Source organism: Jaculus jaculus, chromosome 10, assembly GCF_020740685.1.
Source record: "Jaculus jaculus isolate mJacJac1 chromosome 10, mJacJac1.mat.Y.cur, whole genome shotgun sequence".
NCBI lineage: Eukaryota > Metazoa > Chordata > Mammalia > Rodentia > Dipodidae > Jaculus > Jaculus jaculus.
Window position 1 is genome coordinate 68,450,415 of NC_059111.1, and position 7,244 is coordinate 68,457,658.

General features: G+C 39.6%; 1 pseudogene; it reads right to left on the reverse strand.

Annotated features, from left to right (window-relative positions):
• Window positions 1-1,159: 1,159 nt before the first annotated feature.
• Window positions 1,160-1,903, reverse strand: LOC101597292 (annotated as a pseudogene).
• Between the last annotated feature and the right edge of the window lie 5,341 nt (window positions 1,904-7,244).

Genomic DNA, 7,244 nt, shown 5'->3' on the forward strand with positions numbered 1-7,244 from the left:
ACACAGACAGTTCATCAGAAGTCACAACAGAAAGCTGCATAGAGAGTACAAATTCTGAGAGTCTTACATGTGTGGTGATAGGTGGATGAGGGAGTTCTCAAATACTTGGTTTTATTGTCCCAGAGAAATAAGAAGGGATTCACTCAACCAGGACATGACGCCAGGGTAGGCTGGCCATTTGTAGAGAGAAGGTGTGACTCAGGAACTTGAAGGAGGGAAAAATAAACTGACTAGAGAAATGGGGTAGGATTGTGGCAGTACTGAAATCACATAAACTTAGAAGGAAATCAGTTAACATAGCTGTTTGTTTTCCTCTAAAACTTGTTACAGATTGGGCAGATAGATGTGTGGTTAACCAATAATTGTTATCAGATTAGATATTAGAAAGGGAGAAGCATGAGGACATAGTGGATGTGTATCAACTGTGATCACAATGGTAGAACTAGGAATTAGCTCCACAGAATGAAAGAACTATGGCAAAACTATTTACACTCTGTTTTGCTACATGGTGATCCTGTATACAGCCTAGTCTGGATAAAGTTGACTTTACAAAAGTGGATGGTAAGCGCTCAGGGTGATCAGTTTGGAAGGCCCAGTAGAAGCTGGAAACATGGCTTGGTGGTGGTTTAAGATACTTACTTGGAAGACACAGTAGAGGTGAAGAATTGCTAACAGCAACTGAAAATTAGAGGCACTCAAATAGGAAGTTATGGTCATTGAGTAGATATTTGAAATTGCAATTTAGGAGGTAAAACATACTGAAAATGAAAAGTTCTCATCTAGGGTATGATACAGGAATACATCACTAAAGAAGAATGGATGGAAAGCCACTGATAAATTTTATTCCCCCTTTAAAAAAAATACTGAAATGTATTTTATTTACATGGTGTAAAAATTTCAGTAACAAAAAATTCTCATCATGAAAGTAGAGCTGAAATACTTATCCTAATTGACAACTTGACAATCATGTAAAATTTGTTCCATTTCATGATTTTTCACAAGGAAAATCTCTAATTTGGTTTATCTAAACACACCAAATATCCTTTATGTTTGTATTATGCAAGGGTGTTCTTTCCTGCCTTATTCTTCTAGACACTGGAAGAGAGCGAAGACTATGCCCCTCAACAGCCATCAGGAGAGAGCAGCTGGCTTGATCCTCTTAACTCTCTTGGAATTGGTTATCCTCTATGGCAATAGTTCTTGTAGGATAGGATCCTACTTCTACAAATATATATCGGAACTGCTACTTTCCACTTTCCTGGTCCTCCTTCACTACCACATGCACCGTTTCTTGCTTTCCAGGCTTGGAGTCCTCAATGTAGAATTTCACACACATATGTTCCAGCCCATCTTTTATATACTCAATAAAACTGACATGCTGCCTCCGAGTTCGTCTTGTCGTCTCTCCATAGCCTTTAACAGGTTCACTGAAAAAAACTGGTCACCTCAGGATGTGCTCTGCATTTCTCAAAGGCATTCCCATACATAATATTAGGGCTGAATGAAGAGAAAAGTTCTTTGAAAATTGTGTATAACAAGCCATCTGTCATGCTGATTCCCATGAGCACTACTATGAAGTAGGTGAAATCCCTTCCAGCTCCTTTCACTTTCTGAGATATTGAAATGGCATTTCTCCACTGATTTTGATATCTGTGCATAGTCGCTTGCTGCTGTCCTCTTCTGCTTTCGGGGCATTCGGTGTTTGTGCCCCAATGGTTTTCTGGGTGACTCCAAATACTGGTTTAGGTTGTACCATTTTCTTCTGCTCTTGCAGGCCACATCTCAAACATGGCCCAGTTTTCAAACAAGCTTTGTTGAGCAAAAAGTATAACAAAAATCTCTTTCCCACAGACCTGTGCATCTTCTCTGCATAGTGCACAGCTCCGAGAAGAGTACACATCATGTTCATAGAAAACCGTCCACGACAGGGACTAAAATTTCACAATCCACAACACACCTAGCCAGCCAGGCCATGACATCAACACATTCACATTACACAGTGCGTGAGGCCAGGATATTAATGAGAAAAACCTCCAAGAGAGTTTACCTACACCTTTCTTTCTTTCTTTACTTGAATTAAAGCACCCTGTTTACCTTTCTGCTGACATTCACACCTTCTTCGCCATGCCTTCACAAAGCAGCTTGGGAAGCCAATTCTCCTTTTGAACATAATTAAATAATAATAATAAATAATAAAAAATGTATGAATAACATTTATTTAATTTATAGCACTGGGCGGGGGGTAGAAATCGGGGCCTCGCATATGCTAGCAAAGCACTTTACTTCCCCAGCCCATAGAAATTTTGTTTTTAAGTGCATCCATGAGCTAGTAACAAAGTCAAGCCAAATGAATTCAGAGCAAAGTCTCAGGGAAATGACCAAGTCACTAATGCTGGCATTTGTACTGAAGACTTTTTTTTGCATGTGCATGTGGTACATGTGTATGTGGCATGCATGTATATATACGTGTGGGAACACCTGTGTGGGTGCCCATGCACATTTATGAGCAGGTAGAGGCCAGAGGTTGACATAGGATGTCTTCCTCAATCCCTCTCTATCTTATTTATTTTTTAAAATTTTTTGTTTATGTTTGTTTATTTATTTGAAAGCAACAGAGAGAGAGACAGATATTTAGAGAGAGAGAATTGCCAGGGCCTTCAGCCACTGCAAACAAACTGCAGATGCATGTGCCCTCTTGTGCATCTGGCTAAGTGGGTCCTAAGCCATCTCTCCATCCCATATGTCTTATTTATTGAGACAGGGTGTCTCACTTGAGCCCAGAGCTTGATGATCCAGCTAGTCTAGCTACCCAGCTTGCCCAGGGGATCCCTTATTTCCACCTGCTGAGAGCTGGCATTGTAGACAGATGTCATGCCCACATCCAGCATTTACATAGGAGCTGAGGATCTGAACTCTGGTATTCACACTTGCCCAGCAAGTGCAAACTGAGCCATCTCCCAGCCTCTGCACTGAGGACTTTTGACAGATTTAGGGGATCTCAAGTTCCAGTGTTCACACCCTTGAGAGAGGCACAGGTTATAAAGCCCAGAACAAGCCCAAAGAAAAGTTTGAGGCCACCCTGAGACTACATAGTGAATTCCAGGTCAGCCTGGGCCAGAGTGAGACCCTACCTTGAAAAACCAAAAAAAAAAAAAAAAAAAAAAGAAAAAAAAGAAAAAACAAGCCATTAATAAAGCTGTACCCAGAGCAGAAAACAAGGAAATTGGCTTATCTTAAACTTTGGCACTGAGTAAAGGGGAAGAATTATCTTCCCTGACATCCATAAGTTCAAGCCAATCCCTACATGTGTTTTGCTGCCTGAATTTTTCTCTCTGGGTGGTCTGGAAAAAAAAACAAAAACCTGAGAATTTAGTTTAAAGTGGTCTTCCTTCAGTAGTACCCATGGGCATCTGGCAAAAATAAATGCAAACCCTCTTTAAATGTACCCTCTTCAGTGTAAGCTTCAAAGAGTTCCCATAGAAATATGAATCCACAGTTGGAGAGCAATGGCACCAGGAGTGACACCCAACACAAAAACAGGCAGCAGAATGCCACCAACAAAACTTCAGTCTGATATTGGAAGAAAACTGAACAGCACAAAATGTACATGTGCTTTATAGAGACATGGGGACTAGAAAATCATCATGAATGAATGATGAGATATTGTACAAAGACAGTATATGAGGACTTCCATAGAAATTACAATTAAGTGTTTTTAACTGAATTTCTACTTAAAATGTCAGTATTTTTCTGTGCATGGTGAGGCACATGTGTAATTAAAACACATGGGAGGCAGAGGTAGGAGGATCACTGTGACTTTAAGGCCATCCTGAGATTACATAATGAATTCCAGGCCAGTCTGGGCTAGAGCGAGACCCTACCTCAAAACAAACAGAAAAGGACAATGTTATAAAAATGCATTTCTACAGTGTATATAAGCAAAAGTGGTTGGAATATATAATTAAAGTCAGGGGCTGGGGAAATGGATAAGCAGTTAAGGCACTTGTCTGTAAAGCCTTAGGACCCAGGTTCACTTTCCCAGTACCCATGTAAGCCAAATATACAGGGTAGCACAAGCATCTGGAAATCATTTGCAGTGGCTGGAGGTCCTGTCACATCCATTCTCTCTTGCTGTCTGTCTCTGTCTCTTTCTCTCTCCCTGCTGCTCTCTTTCATATACAAACAAACAAATAAATAAATAAAGTCAGATATTACATATACTACTGAAACAAATATTAAATATGTAGGAATAAATTTAACAAATATATATGCATAGAAAATCACAGAATTATTAACAGAAAGACCTACATAAGATAATATGTTTATGAAAGGAAATGTCAATGGTAAATTTTTCACTTTTTTCAAATTGATACATGTGATAGTTTAATTTAATTACATTCAAAATCCCAGCATGGCCACAGATTTTGTTTTTTGTTTTTAGGAGGAAGGATGACATAGGTTTTGGTATATTGATTCTCAGATGTCTCTGAGCTGGCATGGAAAATAAGTTTGGAAAGCAAGGATGTCAATGAAAATGCTGAGACAACTGGTTATTTATATGGAAAAATGAATTTGAACCACCATCTCATATTACATACCAAAAATCCATTTTAGGTGACTTAAAGACCATGTTTGAGCTTTAACACTTGGAAAAGGACATGAGGCTGGGCGTGGTGGCGCACACCTTTAATACCAGCACTTGGGAGGCAGAGGTAGGAAGATTGCCGTGAGTTCAAGGCCACCCTGAGACTACATAGTGAATTACAGGTCAGCCTGGGCTAGAGTGAGACCCCACCTCGAAAAAAACAACAACAACAATAACAAAAGATATGTGAGATTTCATCAATTAGAAGAAGGGGAAGGTCTATGAAGCTAGACAGAAATGCGTAGACAGTAAAGCAAAATATTGTTGAAGTCAACTACATTGACATTAAGAACTGTTCATAAAGAGATTCCATGAGAGTAAGAGATGAGTCAAAAATGAAGAGATTGCACTACACCTTTTTGACAGTAGTATTCATCAACAGTAGTATAGGTGGATGCTAGCTACAAATGTATAGACTTGTGTGTGAGCTGGACCAAAAATCGGTAGCAGAGGCCAGTAAGCTGGAGAAAGGCTATAAGGGAGGGAGGAGAAGGAAAGAACTTAGGGGATGGTATTGTATATATGTAAGTAGAAGAACAGATTACAGTGCGTGGAATGGCCTAAGTGAAGCCAGGGGAAGAGATTGAGAAAGAGAAGGGTGGAGGCAGGGGGGTCAATCAAAATTCAAGACATTCTGAATAAGACATATGAAAGCCTACCTTTTTGGACAATGGCACATCCAGAAGCCATAGATTGCTACTAGAAAATTTTCAGTGCCAGGGATGGGATACCTTCCTGTGAGTTGTTGTCCAAGGAGGTCCCTGTTGCCTCCAAAACATTAAAGGTTATTGCCGAGGCCCTTGGTTTCCCACAAGTAACAGATGGTACAACCCTATTGCTGAAGACTTCACATGCATGGGCTGCAAGGTCACTGAAAAATCATCAAGCTGGTGCTGAGCTGAAAACCTCCTCCCTGTAGACCAGCCAACTGTAAACTGGAAAAATCTGTACTGCATGCAGCCTTATGGGAGACAAAGTCATCAATGGTGAAAACAGTGGACACCGGAAGCCTCAAGTTTTGCCACACAGGCCAAATGACCAAATGGGTGCAATAGCGGCATGTCTGCTCAGGGGAAAACAAACTGCTGTCTGATTGTACTGAAGGCCCACTCTATGGGAGGGAATACATGCCTGAAAACCTAATAATACTGAAAACCTAATCAAAAGCCTATGGCAGAGGAGGCCATGAGCCTTAGGGGTATAAAGCCTGCTTCTCTTCGGGCTAAATGCATGTATTATTCTCACCAAAATGCCCTGAAAGCACTACACTTAATGTTAATATTCATATATTAATGCTACTCTCACTTTTAGTTAGAGATGCCTCTCTTTTCAGATTGTAGTGACCACTGGGATGACCCAAAAGGCAACATAGTGCAGAGAAGAAGTGATGGAGGAGTGACCAGCAGTAAAACATCTCTATCACTCAGAGTCCATCGCGGAAGAAGTGGCAGAAAGAATGTAAGAGCCAAAGGAAGGGTACCACTCTTTACAATGCATCTGTCCAAACAGAAATTTGCCTCAATATCCATGACCTCACAATGCCTAGCAATACCCTCACAAGGCCCTCCTCATATGAGAAAAAAGACTATGACATCAAAATAAAAGACAGACTAATGGAAAGAGGGGATATGATGGAGAGCGGAGTTATGAAGGGGAGAGTGGGAAGGGAAGGGAAATATCATGGTTTATTGTCTGTAATTATAGAAGTTGTCAATAAAAAAATTTAAAAAGCAACTATGTATTTTTAATTTAGTCATTAAATACTATTCAGCAAGAAAATTGGATAATTTTGTTACAAAACATGTGCTCTATCACTGAGACACACTTCCAGTTCCTGCATTCCATATTTAATAAAATAACTTGCTAAAATGTCTTTGGGATTGAGGAAGCAAGAGAGGTTAGTCACAGCTTTTTTTTTCCTGGCTATAAATTTAGAAATAACTAAGGTCCCATGAAACTGATTAAGTAAATGATGGGAGATCTCTCTAACAGAATCCCTGCACCATTGAAAGGTAATACACTGTCATTAAAGGAGTGTATGCACCAATGAGATTCCCCTGTAATAGGTGAAAAAGAAAGCTACACAATAACATGACATTTCATTTGCATAGAAGATACACATAGGTAAGAATATAAATAAATATTTAGTGGGCACATCAAAAGCTAAAGGTATTAAGTTCAGGCTATTGCCAGTTAGGATTATACATAATTTTTTCTTCTGGATTTCTCCCCATTTTTCTACCATGACATGTTTTACTTTTATACCATAGTATAAGTCAAAAGAAAGAATAACAAAGAGTAAAAATAACATAATGAATATAACTATAAAATATTTGGAAATGATTTTCACAAAATATTCTTAGTATTTGAAGAAAATGATTATATTTTTCTTTGAGTTAAAAAATAAGACTTGAGGGCTGGAGAGATGGCTTAGCGGTTAAGTGCTTGCCTGTGAAGCCTAAGGACCCTGATTCAAGGATCGATTCCTCAGGACCCACATTAGCCAGATGCACAAGGGGGCACACACATTTAGAGTTCATTTGCAGTGGCTAGAAGCCCTGGCATGCTCATTCTCTCTCTTTCTCTCTCTCTCTCCCTC